The sequence below is a fragment of the Bidens hawaiensis genome, unplaced genomic scaffold (genome assembly GCF_021521415.1).
Source record: "Bidens hawaiensis isolate Kalapana, Puna unplaced genomic scaffold, B.hawaiensis_p1.1 tig00009111_1, whole genome shotgun sequence".
In the NCBI taxonomy this organism is placed as follows: Eukaryota; Viridiplantae; Streptophyta; class Magnoliopsida; order Asterales; family Asteraceae; genus Bidens; species Bidens hawaiensis.
This window is the reverse complement of record NW_027491670.1, coordinates 373,255-392,908: the sequence shown is the minus strand read 5'-3', so window position 1 is coordinate 392,908 and position 19,654 is coordinate 373,255.

Below are 19,654 nucleotides of genomic sequence, written 5' to 3'. Positions count from 1 at the left end.
ATATACATATGTGTACATTACATAACTAGAGATTAAATGAAAGTATACATATGTGTATAGATATAATACGAATTAAAAAGAAAAAAAATCGGTTTTTTTTATTATACATATATGTATATGTACACACATGTTTTTTCCTATACACATATGTATAATTTAAGGTAAATGATAATGTACATATGTGTATATTACGTAACTAGAGATTAAATGAAAGAATACATATGTGTATAGGTATAATACGAATTAAAAATAAAAAAAAATTGTTTTTTTAAATGAAACCGGAATGAAATATAAGAATTTTGGTTTTTTTTACTTTTTTAAAATTTTCGGTTTTGTTTGTTTTATAATTTTTTTAATATTTTTTAGAGGGTTTTTTTAGTGGTCCAAAATGGTTCTCAAAGTTCTCAATTTGTCAATGATTTTCTTAGAATCATTATCCTATATATATATATAGTTGGAAGAAGTTAACAAAGTTGATTGAACCTACATAAATGAAAACAATCTTTAAGTCGTTGTTTGTGTATAAGTTTTCATTCATAAAAAAACACAAACCTTACACAAAATAATTCGTATTATTTTGCATTCATAAAATAGCCTATACAAACAACAATGGCATACACAGTTGTAATAGGATTTTAATAATACCCTATACAAACAATATACTAAAACAATATACTAGTACAAAACATTAATCCTACATAATTGATGGAAGTTAACAAAATTGATTGAACCCTGCACAAAATAACTTAAACAAATGAAAACAATCTTACACAGTTGTTTTTGTTTAGACTTTCATTCAAAAATAAACAAAAAACACTAACCTTATAAATAACCTACACAATTGAATTTAGATTGCTTTCCATCCATAAAGCAGCCTACACAAATGACACCAATCATATATAGTTGTATCTTTATACCCTACATAGTATTTTAATAATACCCTACACAAATGATATACTAACAAAACATTAATCCTACATAGTTAATGGGAAGTAAACAAAGTTGATGGAACCCTATACAAAATAACCTACACATATGGAAACAATCTTACAAAATTGTTTTCGTATAGGTTTTCATTCAAAAAAAAAAAAAAAAGAGACATCAAACAAAAAAAACACAACCTTACACTAAATAGCCTACACAAATAAATTTAGATTGTTTTTCATTCATAAAATAGCCTAAACAAACAACACCAAACATATATAGTTGTATTTTTTTTATCCTACACGATATTTTATTAATATTCTACATAGACGATATACCACAACAAAACATATTCATAAAACCTACACATGACTACACAAAACCTACACTTGCATGTTAATAACATAAATACATAATATACAACATGTTGACTATTAATATATAATAATCTACACGCCAGACACTATTTTATGTGATAATCATAAAAAAAACAAATATATAAGATGAGCATTAATTTAGGGAACTTGATGATGAGTATTAATTAAGGGAAACCGGATAATGAGCAATAATTCAGGAAGCTTGATAATAAGCATTAACTTTAATTTAATTGTGCCTATATGGAGATGACATTCCTACCTTTTTACTTAAAAAGACATTATTTTGGTGTCATGCTAATTAAAAAATTGGCATTCCTGATTTCTACCATTAATTACAAATGATCAACAGTTCAAATTGATTTCTCGCATTCTCGCTCTAATTTTATTTATCTCCCCAACCATTCCCTCTCTCTATATATATATACAGAGCTGATTTATTTCGAGAACCACTTTGAGGGTTAAGAACTCGAAAGAACTCAACGTAACAATTTTTTTTTACATATATGTAATATACGTAGGTTATATGTATGTCGAAAAATTACAACATTTTTTACAACCCGGTAAAATGTAATAAAATCTAGCATTCTAACCGTTATTGCAAAATCAAACATATTCTGGTTGCAATTCCGACCGTTGTACATCCGTTGACACTAAAAATAAGCAGGATTGTGAATGAGATAAAGGCATAGGGGTTTGAAGAAGATGGAGATGGAGATGAAGATGGTGAGACGGTTCAGTAATAAAACTAGCCTGATGAGTGAGTTAGATGAAGTTAGGGTAGACCCATGGAGAGAAAGACAATGACGACGCTACTAAGAGTTTGGTTATAACCAAATTGCATTGTTTGTTTTAGGCAGTGTTTTGAAACCCGGACTGGACCGGCCGGTTAGACCGGTCCAACCGGGACCCGTTGGTAAAACCGGTTCGGTTCGAAGCAATTATCCCTTTTCTAAAAACCCGGCCGGTTTTCACGTTAGCCGGGCGGGCCGGAACCGGTGACCCGCCGAGTAAACCGTAAAAAATAAAAATTAACCAAATAAGCAAGAAAATGTAGGTAAAACCCTGCCTCCCCATCGTTCTGAACTGAAGTCTCCAACAATGACGGAGGGGAGAAGAGCATCAGAACGATGATGGATCTGAAACAAAAGAAGCGATGCAGGTTACGATTAAATCGAAATAGTTCGCCGGTTCCGGATCTGAAAATGAACAGTAAAGCTGTAGAGAAAAGATGGGTTGAAAATGAAAAGGACAGAACTGCTATTAACCTAATTTAATAGTTGCCGGCTCATGACTTATCCTCAATCCTCATGTTTTTGTTTTTTTATTCTTTAATCTAATTTTATGATTTGTTATTCTTTTAAAAGTTTATATATGTATATTTTCTCTTTTCTAAAAATATGCATGCTGGTGAATTTTATAATCAGGTTATGAATATGATGTAGTTATGAATTTGTAAAAGACGAAAAATCTTATAATGAATATATATATATATATATATATATATATATATATATATATATATATATATATATATATATATATATATATAACGTCATCCGGGTCAAACACTGGTCAGCCCTTCCGGGTCAGTCCGACCTTTGACCAGGTAAGGCGTCCGGGTCGACGTCCGGGCTGGGTCTGAAAAAATTGGTTTTAGCCTTTAGGTATATTTCAACCTTTTATTTATTTATTTAGAACTTAAACCTTTTATTTATTTATTTAGAACTTAATAAATTACAGTTTCAAATATCCACGGGCCACGTTTCAAACTTAACCTCTTATTTTTAAATAACTTTTTATTTTATTTATTATACTATATACTAAAAGGGAGATTCTACTCTCCTCACAAATTTACTATTCCTTTTTACTACAAAAATTTAACCATGTAGAAATACATTGTAGTGCATATTTTCTTTGTTCACAACATAGGTTTGATAGAAGTTAAGCACACCAAATCTTTCAACAATGTTACACATTTACCCCTTAAATTTGTATATTACCCCCTCAAGTTTTATTTATAGTTTTTTATGACACAACCTCGTTACTTTATTTTCTTTATTTTCCTCTTATAACTTTATAAATTCTTATTTTTATAAAATTTAGAATATACCATTACGACAAGCTTATATTTATCTACGTTTTGATGTAAAATTCATTCAAAACGAAGATGTGTGTCCTAATGTACAAGTTATCGAATCACGTATTGACGTAGGCTATTGCGGTCTACTTAAAAACAATTATTTAAAGACTTCAATACCTATAAACTAGTACGGGTAAGTAAGTTCGTTTCCACAGGAACTCAAGGAAAGTGCAAGTTTATTTAACATACTAATTAATTATTGACTAAGGCGGACAGACGATGTCAAGCGATTTTTAGAAAAGATTAATTAAACTAAAAGATTATTTAGAAAAACTTTGTAAACAATATTAATAAAAAACATTCATTCTAGGTTCGGGTTATGTGTTCCATACGTTAATCACAGATTCTCTCGTCTTTGGTTTTGCAATAATTGTTAATCCTATGGTTTGATTTATGATGACAAACGATAACTCAACCGAATTGTTAACACAAATGAACCCGGACTCCACAATTGTCAATTCTATGTCTAGGACAACTAACTCAATGATAAGGTTTGATGATTCTAGTTCAATGACACAAGAGCTTAAACCCTAAATGTTGATGAACAACCAAACAAACGTTACACAAATCAATAATCGCAAACACAATCCTTAATCAACCAAATAACTAATTAAGCAAGACAAATCCATATAAAATCAATCAAGCTCTATTCATTAAGCATAAGAATCTATTTTCAACAGTATTTCACACAAAACCTTAGCCTAGAACGACCACACACGATTAGCCAGACATCGATATAATCGTTAAAGTACTTATCTTGATGAACATAAGATCTTAGGACAAACCGGAAGCTTTGGAATGATGGATAATCGCCCTAGAACTCCTCTTTTACCTCTGGAAGTCGTAATATGCCGAATGGGAAGGTTAATGGGTTTATATAAGGCAAACCCAAATTTTTGCCGACTTTAAGCATCTTCGCGTATCGCGAAGATGTTTTGGCTTGCTTCTTCGCGTATTGCAAAGGATAAAATAGTCGGGCCCTGTTTCCTGCAACTTCGCGTATCGCGAAGTTGCCCCTCCTGCATCTTCGTGTATCACGAAGATGCACTTTTTAGCAGAAAAATTATTTAATTCACTTTAATGTCTCGTGATGCGTGCACTTCCAATCTCTCACTTCTAAGCCTTCATTCCAAGCCCGTAAATATCCTCGATAAGCTCCATAGCATCCAGGTTCCTGAAAACACATAACAATGTTTGAAGTACCAATGTTCATTCATTTATTTAACTAAACTTAACTTATTAATATATAATAATAACTAACTTTTACCCAGCCATCACATCTCCACACTTATCCTTTTTCGTCCAGAAAAAGATTTTGCAATTGAATTAGAATCAGAGATCATTCTTACAAAATACTTCATAGATTATCTTAATTAAGCACAAGGAACACAAAAACCGCGATTGCCGATATTGTTGTCCACTTAAACCCATGCCTCAATACTTACCGAGAAAAATAAGGTGTGACAGTTTTATTAGTTCATATGATTAAAATGGAACCCACACCTCAAAGCCATGAAGCCACCTTACCATGTTTCATTATAGTTTTACCGAACCAGACCACCCTAACTTGACTTAAACCTTAACATTAAACGATCAGAATTTTGCACATTTATACAATTTTTCAAACCATATGTAATAGCTAAGACAATCTTGGATATTTTTATCGAACCAAAGCCTAAACTTAAGCATTAAAGTTTACCAGAGTGGCCGTTAATATGATTAAGGTGCAATTAGGTAACCAACTAGTAAATAGCCCCCACTACATGACATACCCCCGTTATCAAGCAACACCCCGAAGTCCATCACCATACGTGAGTAGGCACGAATTCATCTGTAGGGTTTACATATGACGTGACACATGTGGTCCGTTTCTTAATGGTAATGAGATGCGAGCACGGGGACCCCATATGACTAACAGCGTGTATGATCAAGTCAGTAGTGAATTTGTACTTTTAAATCACGTTTTGTGATCATGTTTAATGACTTATGAATTGGCAGATAAACTGCGGGTTTGCTCTTTTTAAGCTTATTTAATATACATAAATCCACTTAGGATTTAGGCATACCCAGATGATAAATCGCATACCGACCCATGGTCTCCGAACCCCGGATCATCCCATCAATACAGGATTTAAGGCCATAAAACCATACGCTTATGAAGTGTTAGCCACTTAAACTAGCAGTATTTTCATTTATGTTTATATCACAAGCCATCTAGCATACTCTAATGTTAAGCCTATCCAACCATTGTACTATAGACTACTTATATTAAAATATATCTTTGGTGATCAAATCTAATAGAAAGGTTTGAGTATGGCCCAATCTTTCATTCCAGTCCTTACACAGGCTTAGCTAAACAAACAAAACCCTGAAGGCGTTTCCCACTAAAAATCAAGAATTTAAAATTCAATTAAGTCTACAACCAAATTATCCTTTCATTCTCAAGGCTGAGCCTACCGGCCATCCCAAATTAAGTGTGTTCCCGTTCTATTTATCTCATATTATATAATAATTTTGAAAAATAACCCCCGATTTTTCTATCATTTTCCATTATTTTGCAAAAAATCTCAATTCAAGGAACATTAAAACTTTTAAATTTCTCCCCCATCCCCACACTTGAGGCAAACATTGTCCTCAATGTTTAAAATTTAAGACATAAAATAGGGACGGGGCTTAAAATTCACTTGGCAATTTTCAAACCAGGCCTAATGTGATGGTGGTTATTAAATATACATAAATAAAATTACTCTTTTAATACAAAAACTAATAAAACAAGGAAGGTTATGAAAAAAAATCACCTGATAGAAAATAAACTCTCATGTGCAACTCTCATGCCCTCGGTGATCTCTCGGTGAACTTACCTCCTCAACTCTCAAAAGTGATTCTGCAAATTCTCTCAAACATGTAGAAGCAAGCTTCTCAAAAATGTTAAAAATATAGGTATTTTAAACCGTTTGAAAAACCATTTATTTTAAATTACCAACCAAGATTAATTAATTTCATAACCAAATTTGTTAAACGAGTAAAAACGTTAAAATACCTAACTCCCTTTCGTAGGAATCATGATTGCATTTAACGTATGCAACAAGCCCTTTAAACCTCCCGGTACCCCGGGTGGACGAGTATGGTCTCGTGAGGGTTTATAGTGAACTACACCCACAAAGTTCAACTACAACAATAATATACACAAGCAACCACCCATAAGAATAAGTCCCGTCAAGTGTCCCAACCAAACCACCCATAATAACTATAAGCAAAATAATAATTATATCAGTACAACCTATAGGATAATAAAACATAATAAAATAAAACAACAATTAAGACCCAAAACATTGATCGGGACAGCTGCTTCCATCAACTCCTATTTCTCGTCAGAGTCCTCCTCCTCATCATCATCTCCATCTCTAGCTCGACCTGCTCCTGATCCTCCAACACCTGCATCATAAAAATCACTCGAGCCATACTGTCCATAACCGCTATACCCAAATCCTCCAACACCTGCTCAATACCCACCAGATCCACCATATCCTCCTATAGAATCATACCCAGTACCACCCATATCAAAACCACCAGTAGCAGGTGGCGGTGGCTACAAAGTACCCGGTAGTGGAATATGCCAATGATCAAACATGGTCCTAACGTAACCCCGCGACTTATCTCTGTATTCACGAAATTCATCTCGATACCCATGCAATTCGTCCCTCATTTGCAACTGCTGTTCAAACATGTAGTCTAAGGTCATGGGCTGCGGGTGCTGGTGCTGCACCACTGGTGGACTAGGTTGTCTCCTCTGGCGTGGTCGGGCATGTGGCTTCTCCCCACGCTGCCTCCGTGAACTACCCCCTGCTATATCATCCGCCATCCGTTGTGGATCTCCATAAGTAAGTATGCCCGCCTTTTGGGCATCATCTAGTGCCACAACATCTGTATCCGGTCCCTCCTCGAAATACTCCATCGGATATCGTCCAAACACCCCCAACAAAGTAGCAATCCTCGTGATCATAGGACCCAATGCTAAATGAGTCGTGGCCCCGCTTGCCCTACGACCTCCTCTCGCCATTGAACTCAACAACAAAGTGGCTCGATTAACATTCATGCCCCCAATAGTAGCCATCAAACACATCAAGTCTATATTATTAACCTTATCTCGTCCCGACTTTCAACCCACAAAAGTATAGGCTATCACCTTATGAATATACATGTGGAGTGGATTCAGAATGGCTGAAGCGACAACAGTGCTCGAATGATAACCATAGGCAATAGTACTCCAAAACGTAGCCAACTCGGTAGTCGAAATCCAATGCGGCCGAGAAGCAGTAGAACCCGTGGTGAACCCCCGAATACTTTCCCGAAACTCGGGACCCGTACCCTCGTGTTCCCCATACAAACCCGCTACCACAACGAAATGGGGTACCGTAAACTGGAACAACTCTCTCCCCAACGAAAAACTCACTGCATATGGCTCATCAAAATCATCTGGATTATGTCGAAAAGTGGAATAAAACTCGTAGACCAACTCCACATATTGCGTGTCATTAAAACTTAGTATATCGCCCCATCGTTCCGGTAGGTACTCATTAACTCTCCCAACTTGCCCAATGTATTCTAACACCTCCCAATCAAACGTACGGCAGCGCAATAATTGCATGCCCCGAATATGCTCAAACATATCATGTTCCGGGGTGCCGGGGAGAAATCGCAATATGATGTGATTCTGTTCATAGCCCCCTGTAATATCCTCTATAGCAGCCCCAAAAACCTCAATCTCGTTAACTGCATATATCTCTACATGCCTATGCTGTTGAGAAGCATAATCAAAAGTCTGCTGCTGCTAAGACCTCTTCCTCGACATCTGCAAATAAATATGCCAAAATAAGAACATGTCAAAAACAAGTACGGGCGACAACCGTATAGCATTTCGGTCGCGATTGTCCCCAATAGATAAAATTTAATTAATTAAATTTTTTTTATATATAGACTCAAAATAATAAAAGCAAAACACTCAAACCGCACGTGCAAAACAAAACGTGTAAGCATACCCCAGTCTTTGTCCAATAATCACACCCGACACCAAACACTTTATCAAACTCATTCTTGTTCACAAACCGACACATACTAGTTACTTTTTAAAAACTTTTTACGACCCCTTTCCTGGAAAAATTTCCATCATTCAAAATTACACAGCATCACCGACATCTATCAAAATACCGACCCAAAGTCACCAACTTTTATTAAACTTTTTCAAAAATTTGACTCGACAACTCGCCGGAAAATTGTTCCTGTGAACAAAATTCTTTTGAAAACACCACCATTCATCAAAAACTTTACAAGCATTTTCAAAATCTGACTAAAACTTCATTAATCCGGTAAACCTATCCCGGAAAATCCGACATCAACTACCCACGAAATCACTAAACCCGTCAATCGCGACCACAAACACACCCAATAACATGCATTCATCAACCCCAAACAATCTGTGATATACCATTAAAACTAGAAACAAACCAATTGCAAATGAAATTAAACACATACCTTTCAATCGGATTTGACAAAGATGATGAATTTAAACAATGAAAATGATGGTAATGATGGTAGCGGCTGGCGACGATGGTGACAGGGGTGGTGGCGGCCAGAAATATGGTGTGTGGATAGGGTTTGAGATAAGAAAGATATGGTGAAGTGATAGGAAATCTGGTTTTAACTATTTTTTCGTCAGATTCAAGCATCTTCGGATTACGCGAAGATGCATGTCTTGCATCTTCACAATACGCGAAGATGCAGTTGACCTTTGACCGTTGACTGATTGACTTTGACCGTTTGACTTCTGGCATCTTCGCGATACGTGAAGATGCACGCCCAGCAACTTCGCGATACGCGAAGTTGCATTTTCACAGAAGAGTTTTTACGGTTTTTACGTTTTAAATATCAGTCTTTTAAGTGTCTTTTAAGCTACTTTCCCCCGTCACCAACTTAGGTCGTCAAATACCAATCACCTACGTACCTGGGGCTCCCTCTAGCGACGCACGTGCTTTCCAATTCGTCTCCAATGCTGATCATCGTGTCGCTTCCCCACACTCGATCCTTGCTCTACACTGCACGATTTGAGGAAAACTATTAGCTAACTACACTCATTATACAAAATTTACAACTTACAAATGGCGGGTTGCCTCCCGGTTAGCGCTGAATTGAATGTCTACAGCTCGACATTCCTTGGTTCTTCAATCAACCAAATAAGTCGGCTCATCCGCCAAAAAGTAAACCTCCGACTCATGTATCTCTTTGTTCAAATCCGCATCCTCCAAACAGGGCTTCAACCGACGGCCATTCACCACTTGCCTCAGATGATCATCAAAATCTTCGATCTCAACCTCTCCATGCTTTCCAACCCTCTTGACTTGATACGTTCCCGTCCATTTGCTCTTCAATTTTCCTGGGAAAAGCTTCAATCTTGAGTTGTACAACCACACTGGTTGCCCCTCCTCGAATGTCTTTCTTCTAAGCTTCGCATCGTGCACTCGTTTCATCTTATCTTTATATGCGGACGCATATTCATAAGCTTCATCTCTCAACTCTTCTAACTCGCATATGTTCAACTTTCTTTGTTTACCTGCACACTCATAATCTAGGTTAATATTCTTAACTGCCCATAGAGCACGATGGGCTAGCTCAATAGGTAAATGACACCCCTTTCCGTAAACCAACCGATAAGGAGTAGTTCCAATAGGCGTTTTATAAGCGGTACGGTAAGCCCATACAGCATCGTTTAGTTTATTTGACCAATATTTTCGATCGGGCCTTACCGTTTTTTGTAAAATCTCTTTAATTTGCCTATTAGAAACCTCCACTTGCCCACTCGTTTGAGGGTGATATGGAGTGGCAATACGGTGGTTTACGCCATACCGTTTAAGTAGTTTGCCAAAATTGAAGTTTTTGAAATGTGAACCCCCATCGCTAATGATAACGCGAGGAACACCAAAACGTGAAAAAATATTGGACTGAACAAACTTACAAACAACGATATGGTCATTCGTCTTGGTGGAGATTGCTTCTACCCATTTAGACACATAATCAACCGCCACCGAGATATATAGATTACCAAATGAATTAGGGAACGGGCTCATGAAATCAATCCCTGAAACATCAAAGTTGTCGACAACGAGGATTGGTTGCATGGGTATCTCGTCCCTCTTTGAAATACCCCCCATCTGTTGGCATTTAACACAATTCTTCACAAACACTGCTGCATCCTTAAAGATGGTAGGCCAATAAAATCCACATGCAAGCACTCGATGTCCCGTCTTCTGGCCGCTGAATTGGCCTCCACAAGGTGATGAGTAGGCATGATACAAAACACTTCGGATCTCTTTCTCCGGTATGCAACGCCTCATTACTTGATCCGCTCCAACTCTGAATAAAACCGGATCTTCCCATGCATAGTACTTCACCTGCGAGAGGAAGTGCTTCTTCTTATTCTTTGGCCAAAACTCCGGAATGGTCTCTGCGACAAGAAAATTAATAATATCATCATACCATGGCAACATTGAAATAGAAAACAATTTCTCATCCGCGAAAGACTAATTGATGGCCCTCTCGTCTTTCTCCTCCTCTTCTAGTCCCACAAGTCTCGACAAATGATCCGTAACCACGTTCTCGCTTCCTTTCTTGTCGCGGATCTCCACATCAAACTCTTGGAGCAGTAAAATCCATATGATCAAGCGCGGCTTTGCGTCTTTCTTCTCCATCAAATACTTAACAACGCTGTGATATGAAAAAACAATAACCTTGCTCCCCTAAATGTAAGATGAAAACTTATCAAGTGCATATACTACTGCGAGCAACTCCTTTTCCTTAGTGGTGTAATTAATTTGAGAATCGGAAAGGGTTTTGTTCGCGTAGTATATGGCAACGGGCTTCTTGTCCACCCGTTGACCCAACACGGCCCCGATCGCATAGTCATTTGCGTCACACATAATCTCAAATGGAAGTGACCAATCAAGTGACAACAATATCGGGGCTTCAACCAATTTGTTTTTTAATACATTAAAAGCATTAAGACACTCTTCGTTAAAAACAAATGACACATCTTTTAACAACAAATTACACAACGGTTTAGATATAACGCTAAAATTCTTAATGAACTGTCGATAAAAACCAGCATGACCCAAAAATGCCCTTATCCATTTTATATTAGTAGACGGTGATAAATTAGATATGACTTGTATTTTCGCCCGGTCAACCTCAATCCCCCTACTCGAGATGACATGTCCTAAAACCGCCCCTTCTTGAACCATAGAGTGGCTCTTTTCCCAACTTAAGACCAAATTCGTTTCCACACATCCTTTTAAACCTTTAGTTAATTCATAGAAGCATTTTTCAAAAGATGAATCAAAAATAGAAAAATCATCCATAAAAATTTCAAGTGAATCCCCAACCATATCTGAAAAGATACTCATCATGCACCTTTGAAAGGTAGTCGGGGCATTACACAAACCAAAAAGCATTCGCCTAAATGCGAAAGTGCCGTATGGACACGTGAAAGTGGTCTTATGTTGCTCATCGAGGTGAATAGCAATCTGATTGTACCCCTAATAGCCATCTAAAAAACAATAAAACTTCTGACCTGCAAGTTTCTCGATGATTTGGTCAATGACGGCAAGGGAAAATGCTCCTTAGATGTTGCCTCATTCAACTTCCTGTAATCAACACAAATCCGCCACCCGGTTACCGGTCGGGTGGGGATTTCCTCACCTCTCTAGTTACGGGTTATCTGAATACCCGCCTTCATCGGAACCGTTTGCGTTGGACTTACCCACGTGCTGTCTAAGATCGGAAAAATGATGCCCGCGTCCAACCACTTCAAAACCTCCTTCTTCACTACTTCACGCACGTTTGGATTCAACCTTCTTTGTGCATCATGAGCGGGTTTTGCCTCGGATCGGTGATGATCTTATGCATGACAATGGATGGGCTAATCCCTCTCAAATCTGCTATCGTCCAAACAATCGCCGCCTTATGCTCCTTCAAGACTTCCACCAACGCCTTCTCTTGCTAGTCTTCAAAATTTGCAGCGATGATGGCCGGTAAAGTCTCTCCTTCCCCCAAGAACACGTATTTCAGGTGTTTCGGGAGCTCCTTCAATTCAACAGCCGGCGGACTCTCCAATGATGGTTTCAACTTCGAATCGATAGTATCGGGCAACCGCTCCACTTGCTGAGACCATGGTGGTTTCTCAATACTTGCATCATACAACTCCACTTCTTCTCTACTTCTTGCAACTATAAGACATGCTTAAGTGTTTTTCTGCAACAAATAGCACACTCCTCTGTGGCATCATCCTCACTTTCGTGAGGATTCAACCCGTCAATGACTTCAGCCGCGAAGCATTAATCACTCACCAGAGGGTTAAACACGTTTGAAAACACATTAAGCCTAAGATTCTTATTACCAAAAGCCATGTCCACTACCCCGGTCCTACAGTTAATTAAAGCATTCGCGGTGGCCAAAAAGGGCCGACTGAGAATCACGTTCGGTTGCCGTTTCGGGTCAACCGTCACGTAGTCTAGAACCAGGAAGTCAACCGGGTAATAAAAATCTTCTATCATCACAATCAAATCTGTCACGATTCCTCTAGGAAGCTTGAGTGTCAAATCGGCCAACACCACGGGGGTGTCGGCTTTTCTAAGTGGACCAAAGTCGTAGTGGTCATACAAGCTTCCTGGGAGAATACTCACCCCAGCCCCAAGATCTAACAACGCCCTAGTCATTTTAAAATCGCCCACTTGAATGAGTATAATTGGCGTTCCCGAATCTTGTAGCTTGGGTGGGAGGATACCCGTCAAAACCGAACTCACATTTGCAGTTAAGTAAACTTGTTTAGGCAACTTGTGAGTTCGTTTTTGAGTACACAAGTCTTTCAAATATTTAGCGTATGCAGGGACTTGTTTAATTGCATCTATGAGGGGTAAATTAATTTTTACTTGTTTAAATATTTCCCACATTTCCTCTTGCTGTGGGCCACTCTTTCAAAGTGTCGATGAGGTCTCGGGGTTCACCAATGCCCGAGGGAACGGGACGGTTTTACTCGTTGAGCCCGTCTCCTTGGCGGTTTGTGTTCCAGTCTTAGTTTCAGTTTCAATTTTATTTTTATTTGTTTTTTTTAATTTAGTTTTCAGTTCAATTTCAACCACATCGTCACTTTTCCCATTTCCCCCCAAGTCCTCCACCACACCTTAAACAAAAGGTGGTGGAGTTACCCCATTATTATATATTTTACCACTCCTAAGGGTACATACCTGGTTGACATGGGAATTCTTACCATTCGAAGAGCTACCACTCTGATGGCTCGGGTTCTTCAAGGTATCACTCGGCAACTTGGATGGATTTCTCTTCAAATTCGCCACTTCCTCAGCAAGCTGGCTCACCTGTTTATCCCTCGCAGCATTGGCTTTCTCTTGGAGCTCTAACCTTTGATTTACACTTTTATTTTGAGCCTCCTGATCAATCTTCATCTTCTTCAGAAAGTCCATCACGTCTTTAATCGACTCTTCCTTATTACCCGAAGAACTTCCTTGACCTTGAGCCGCCCCTTGACTTTGCTGACCCTGCTGATAACTCTTCTGATAAACCTTATTATAACCTCCCGACTCCTTTTAATTTATCCATTCTGACCATTACCCCTCCCATTCCCATACTGCCGCTGATTTGACTAATAACCTTCCTTTTGGGAATTACCTTGAAAATTCGGGTTTTGTTGCGTGTTCGGATTCCCATAACTGAAGTTAGGGTGGTTCCGGAGGCCCGGGTGATCGATGTTCGAATTCATATTCCCATTGTTGTATCGCCTCTAACCTTGAACAAAATTCACCTCCTCTTCTTACTCTTCTTCGTCTTCCAACACTACTCCACAAGTGGCCACCACATGGCCTATTCCTCCACAACCTTCACAAACTAGATATGCCTTTCCTGTCTTGCCTTTCTCCTTAGTACCTACCCCCATCAACTGATCCAACTTTCTCTCCAACCTAGCCATACGATCATCCGACTCACCACTATCCACGGCCTTCACAACTGCCCTTTTTACCATGCGATTCGACTGAGCTTGCCTCTTCAAATTCATTGCATGCCGCTCTAAGTGTTGCCAATCTTCATTTTCATCATTAGTCAAAAATGACCCATTTGTGGTTGACTGAAGATCACGAACATCGTCACTTGATAACCCGTCATGAAACGCTTTGATCAACTCCCACAATGCAATCCCATGATGCGGGCAAGTTCTCAACAACCTCTTGAATCTCGTAAACGCTTCATGAAAAGTCTCACCCGACCCTTGCTAAAAATTTCTGATGGAAGTTCGGGCCTCGGACGTTCTTTGTGGTGTGTAATACTCGTCCAAAAACTGTTGAGCCAGATCTTGCCACATGTAAATACTTGCTGACGGTAGAGATAAAAACCACTTCTTTGCTAGATCTTTAAGACTGAACTGAAAAACCACTAGCTTGACTTCATCGGCAGTGAACCCTTGACTTGAGATGGTGGCAAAAGTAGCAATAAATTCGTTCAATTGTAGGTATGGCTCTTCAGATGCTTTCCCATGAAAAGTAGGCATCCCAGTCAGGTTACTCTATCTTACGTAAAACGTCCTTCCTTCTCTAACCGGGATCATAATAGGAAGCGGGTTCGTGGCCACTTGAGGAATAAAGTGACTTTGAACTCCCAAAATGGACGGTGGAACAAATGCCCTCGGGAACCCATCATCAAACTCATACTCGAGAAATTCCGGCTCGGGAATCTCTTGTCTTTTTGGGCTCGACAGTTTCTCGATGGTTGAACGGGTTCGGGTGTTCGGTTTCGAGGGGGTTGTTGTTGTTTCCTTCTATAATACCGACCCCCTTGAACATCCTCCATCTCTTCTTCATCCTTGAACTCATCAAAATCTTCAAATCCCCTTGGCCGATCATACTCGAACTCGACCCTATTGTGTGGTGGTTCAGACCTGATGGAACGTTCATCTCTCATTTGATATCTTCTTTGAGCTCTCGGATTTCGGTTTTGGTGAATGGGTGGGTTGAATTGTGGTAGGTCATTGAGTGGTAGGTTTTGTGGAATGTTTTATGGAATGGGTTGTTCTCGATTGTGCGGCGGATTACGATCATCGGGTTGAAACCCAGGCGGAGCCGGGTAGGGGTTATATTCTTGATGATTCATATCTTCTTCTTTCGGTCTTGAAGTTTCACCCTTTTAATGTTTTGCTCGGTTTCTTCTCACGGCTTTCTCAATCTCAGGATCAAACTGCAACACCTCCTTGTCTCGAGCAAACCTCGTATGCATCAACCTAAAAGATTAACTGCACACACCAAACAAGCACACCTCGTGTAAAATCAACGAAGAATAGAAAATAAACCAAAATTAAACTATATTAAACTAAATTATGCTAATTTAAGCTAAACTAAACTAGACTAAACTAGTGCTAAGCGCGTTAAGTCCCCGGCAACGGCGCCATTTTGATGTAGGCTGTCGCGGTCTACTCAAAAATAATTATTTAAAGACTTAAATACCTATAAACTAGTACGGGTAAGTAAGGTCGTCTCCACAGGAACTCAAGGAAAGTGAAAGTTTACTTAATATTAATTATTAATTATTGACTAAGACGGACAGACGATGTCAAGCGGTTTTTAGAAAAGATTAATTAAACTAAACGATTACTTAGAAAAACTTTGTAAACAATATCAATAAAAAAACAATCATTCTAGGTTCGGGTTATGTGTTCCATACGTTAATCACAGATTCTCTCGTCTTTCGTTTTGCAATAATTGCTAATCCTATGGTTTGATTTATGATGACAAACGATAACTCAACCGAATTGTTGACTCAAATGAACCCGGACTCCACAATTGTCAATTCTATGTCTAGGAAAACTAACTAAGGTTTGATGATTCTAGTTCAATGACACAAGAGCTTAAACCCTAAATGTTGATGAACAACCAAACAAACGTTACACAAATCAATAATCGCAAACACAAATCTTAATCAACCAAATAACTAATTAAGCAAGACAAATCCATATAAAATCAATCAAACTCTATTCATTGAGCATAATAACCTGTTTTCAACAGTATTTCACACAAAACCTTAGCCTAGAACGAACACACACGATTAGCCGGACATCGGCATAATCGTTAAAGTACTTATCTTGATGAACATAAGATCTTAGGACAAACTGGAAGCTTTGGAATGATGAAAAATCACCCTAGAACTCCTTTTTTACCTTTGGAAGTCGTAATATGCCGAATGGGAAGGTTAATGGGTTTATATAAGGCAGACCCTAATTTTTACCGACTTTAAACATCTTCGCGTATCGCGAAGGACAAAATAGTCGGGCCTTGTTTCCTGCAACTTCGTGTATCCCGAAGTTGCCCCTCCTGCATCTTCGCGTATCGCGAAGATGCACTTTTCAGCAGAAAAATTATTTAATTCACTTTAATGCCTCATGATGCGTGCATTTCCAATCTCTCACTTCTAAGCCTTCATTCCAAGCCCGTAAATATCCTCGATAAGCTCCATAGCATACAGGTTCCTGAAAACACATAACAATGTTTGAAGTACCAATGTTCGTTCATTTATTTAACTAAAATTAACTAATTAATATATAATAATAACCATGGTTGTAAAATTCGTTAGGCGGTCCTAGACGGTCGACTGGGGACTTGCGAGTACTCGGGAGTAGTCCGGGATTACTCGGAAAATACCTAAGGAGTACTCGGCTGAGGCGGGGAGTACTCGATCTAGGCGGGGAGTAATCGGGGAGTACTCGGCCGCCTACTCGGGTGTTTTACAACATTGATAATAACTAACTTTTACCCAACCATCACGTATACAAACCGTCAAAGCTACTTCAAGTTTTCGATTTTTTTATAAAATTTTCCTCTTAAAACTTTAAGAACATGATATTTTATAATATTCGAATTTTCCTTGTGAGATATTTATTTTTATCAACGTTTTGATATAAATAACTTTTACATTTTTTAACAAGTAACAGGCCGCGGCGCGATGGTCCCGTGGCAAAGAGCAGGTCCTAAATCCTAGTTATTATTAACTAGTGCTTTACTCGGCACGTTGCGTCGGGCATGTCGGTAAAAAACCCATTGGTGATAAGCCCAAGCGTTATCGGTCACGCGCGTTGAGGCTGGTAAATCAACGCAATGTCATCGGTTTCGGTTACGTGAATTCAACACGAATTTAGACATTATCGTTACGCTCGTTACGGTATAGACAACATTGGTAAAACCTGAACGTTAAAACCCAAATACTAAATTCGTCAAATTAACATATAAAAAAATTAAATTATTCGACATTAATTTAGTCGGTAAATCCACGAGGTGGTAAAATCCATGTGTTGTCGGTCCCGGGTATTGATATGGTAACTCGACACAAGTTCGGACGTCGTTTTGGTTACTTTTGTTACAGTACCGTAGCTAAAAATGAATATATATATATATATACATAAATTTGAGGTGGACCAATAGGGTGGTGTCGGTTGGTAAAACCGGGCGTTGATAAAAACACAATTGTTATCGGTCCGAGACGTTAAGCCCTATGCATATTCGATCGGTTTCCGTTATGTTTGTTACGATACCAAAAAAAACAAAAAAAAAACCATAATGCCAATAACCAATTTGGTGCCACCAAGTGTCCCAATCGGCACTTAGCGGCGCCAAACTACTTAAATGTTATATATAACAAGTGTTTAACCCAGCGCGTTGCACCGGGACAGATTGGGAAAACACGGACGGCGATAAACTCTGTCCTTGTCGGTCCCAAGCATTGAGGTGATGAGTCGACGTGAATATGGATTATCGGTTACACGCGTTACTGTGTAGACACTATTGGTAAAACCTGAGCGTTAAAACCCAAAAAAAAACTATTAAAGTAACATATAAAAATATTAGCATGTTAACAAGTAAACTATTTGACTTTATTTGGTCTAAAAAATCGAGCGGTGGTAAAACCCAAGCGTTCGGTTTTGAGCATTAAGGTCGTAACTCGACACGAGTTCAATCGGTTTCGTTTACTTTCGTTATGGCACCGGAGCTAAAAAACGGTAAACATATAAAAATCGAGGCGGACCAATGGGGTGGCGTCAGTTGGTAAACTCAGGCGTGGGTTAATTCCAGCACGTTATCGGTTCTGATCATTGAGGTTGTGAGTCAACGAAAATTCAGTCAGTTTCCGTTATGTTCGTTACGGTACCGGAATACAAAAACAAAATGACAACTACCAATACGGTGCCGACAAGTGGCCCAATCGCCACTTCACGGCACCAAGCTTGTCATTTATTATATATACTAGTTTTTCTACCCGGCGCGTTGCGTCGGGGCAGCTGGCTAAACCACAGCGTTGAAACCCAGGCGTTCGCAAAACCCTAGCATTGAAACCCGGACGTTGGTAAATCCCAAGCATTACGACGATGAGTTAACACAAATTCGGTCATTACTGGCTGTGTTTGTTACGATATAGACACCATTGATAAAATTTGAGCGTTAAAACCTATAAGATTAATTCGTCAAATTAACATTAGCATATAAGAAAACAAAATATTTAAGACAATGCATATTTGGTTGGCAAACCCGAATGGTGGTAAGACCCAAGCGTTGTCGATCCTGAGCATTGAGACGGTAACTTGTCACGAATTAGCGAATTCGGTCAGTTTTGATTACGCGCATTACGGTAACGGAACTAAAAAACGAAAAAAAATATAAAAAGTGAGGTGGACCAACGACCAATTGGGGGGGGGGGGTCGGTTGATAAACTTGCGCATTGGTAAAACCCGGGCATTGTCGGTCATGAGCTTTAAATAATGCCGCAAGTCTGCGTGATTTCGATCAGTTTCTTCAGGTTTGTTATGGTAGCGGAACTAAAACAAAAAAAATTAATGTTTGGTAAGTTTCCATTACGTTTATTATGATAAATGAACTTAAAAAAACAAAATTCACCGACCAATACGGTGCCTCCAAGCGGCCCAATAGACCACTTGCAACACCAAATTTCTTATTTATATATAGTAATCTTACAATACTAATAAACAAAAATAATGATGCTTAGTTGTCTTAACCACTTTCAATCATAGCATAAAATTCCTTCCTAATTTTCTAATAAGGGAAAATTCCCAAAATAGCTCTTTTTAGAGAGAGTCCCCAAAATAGCCATTTTTTCCTCA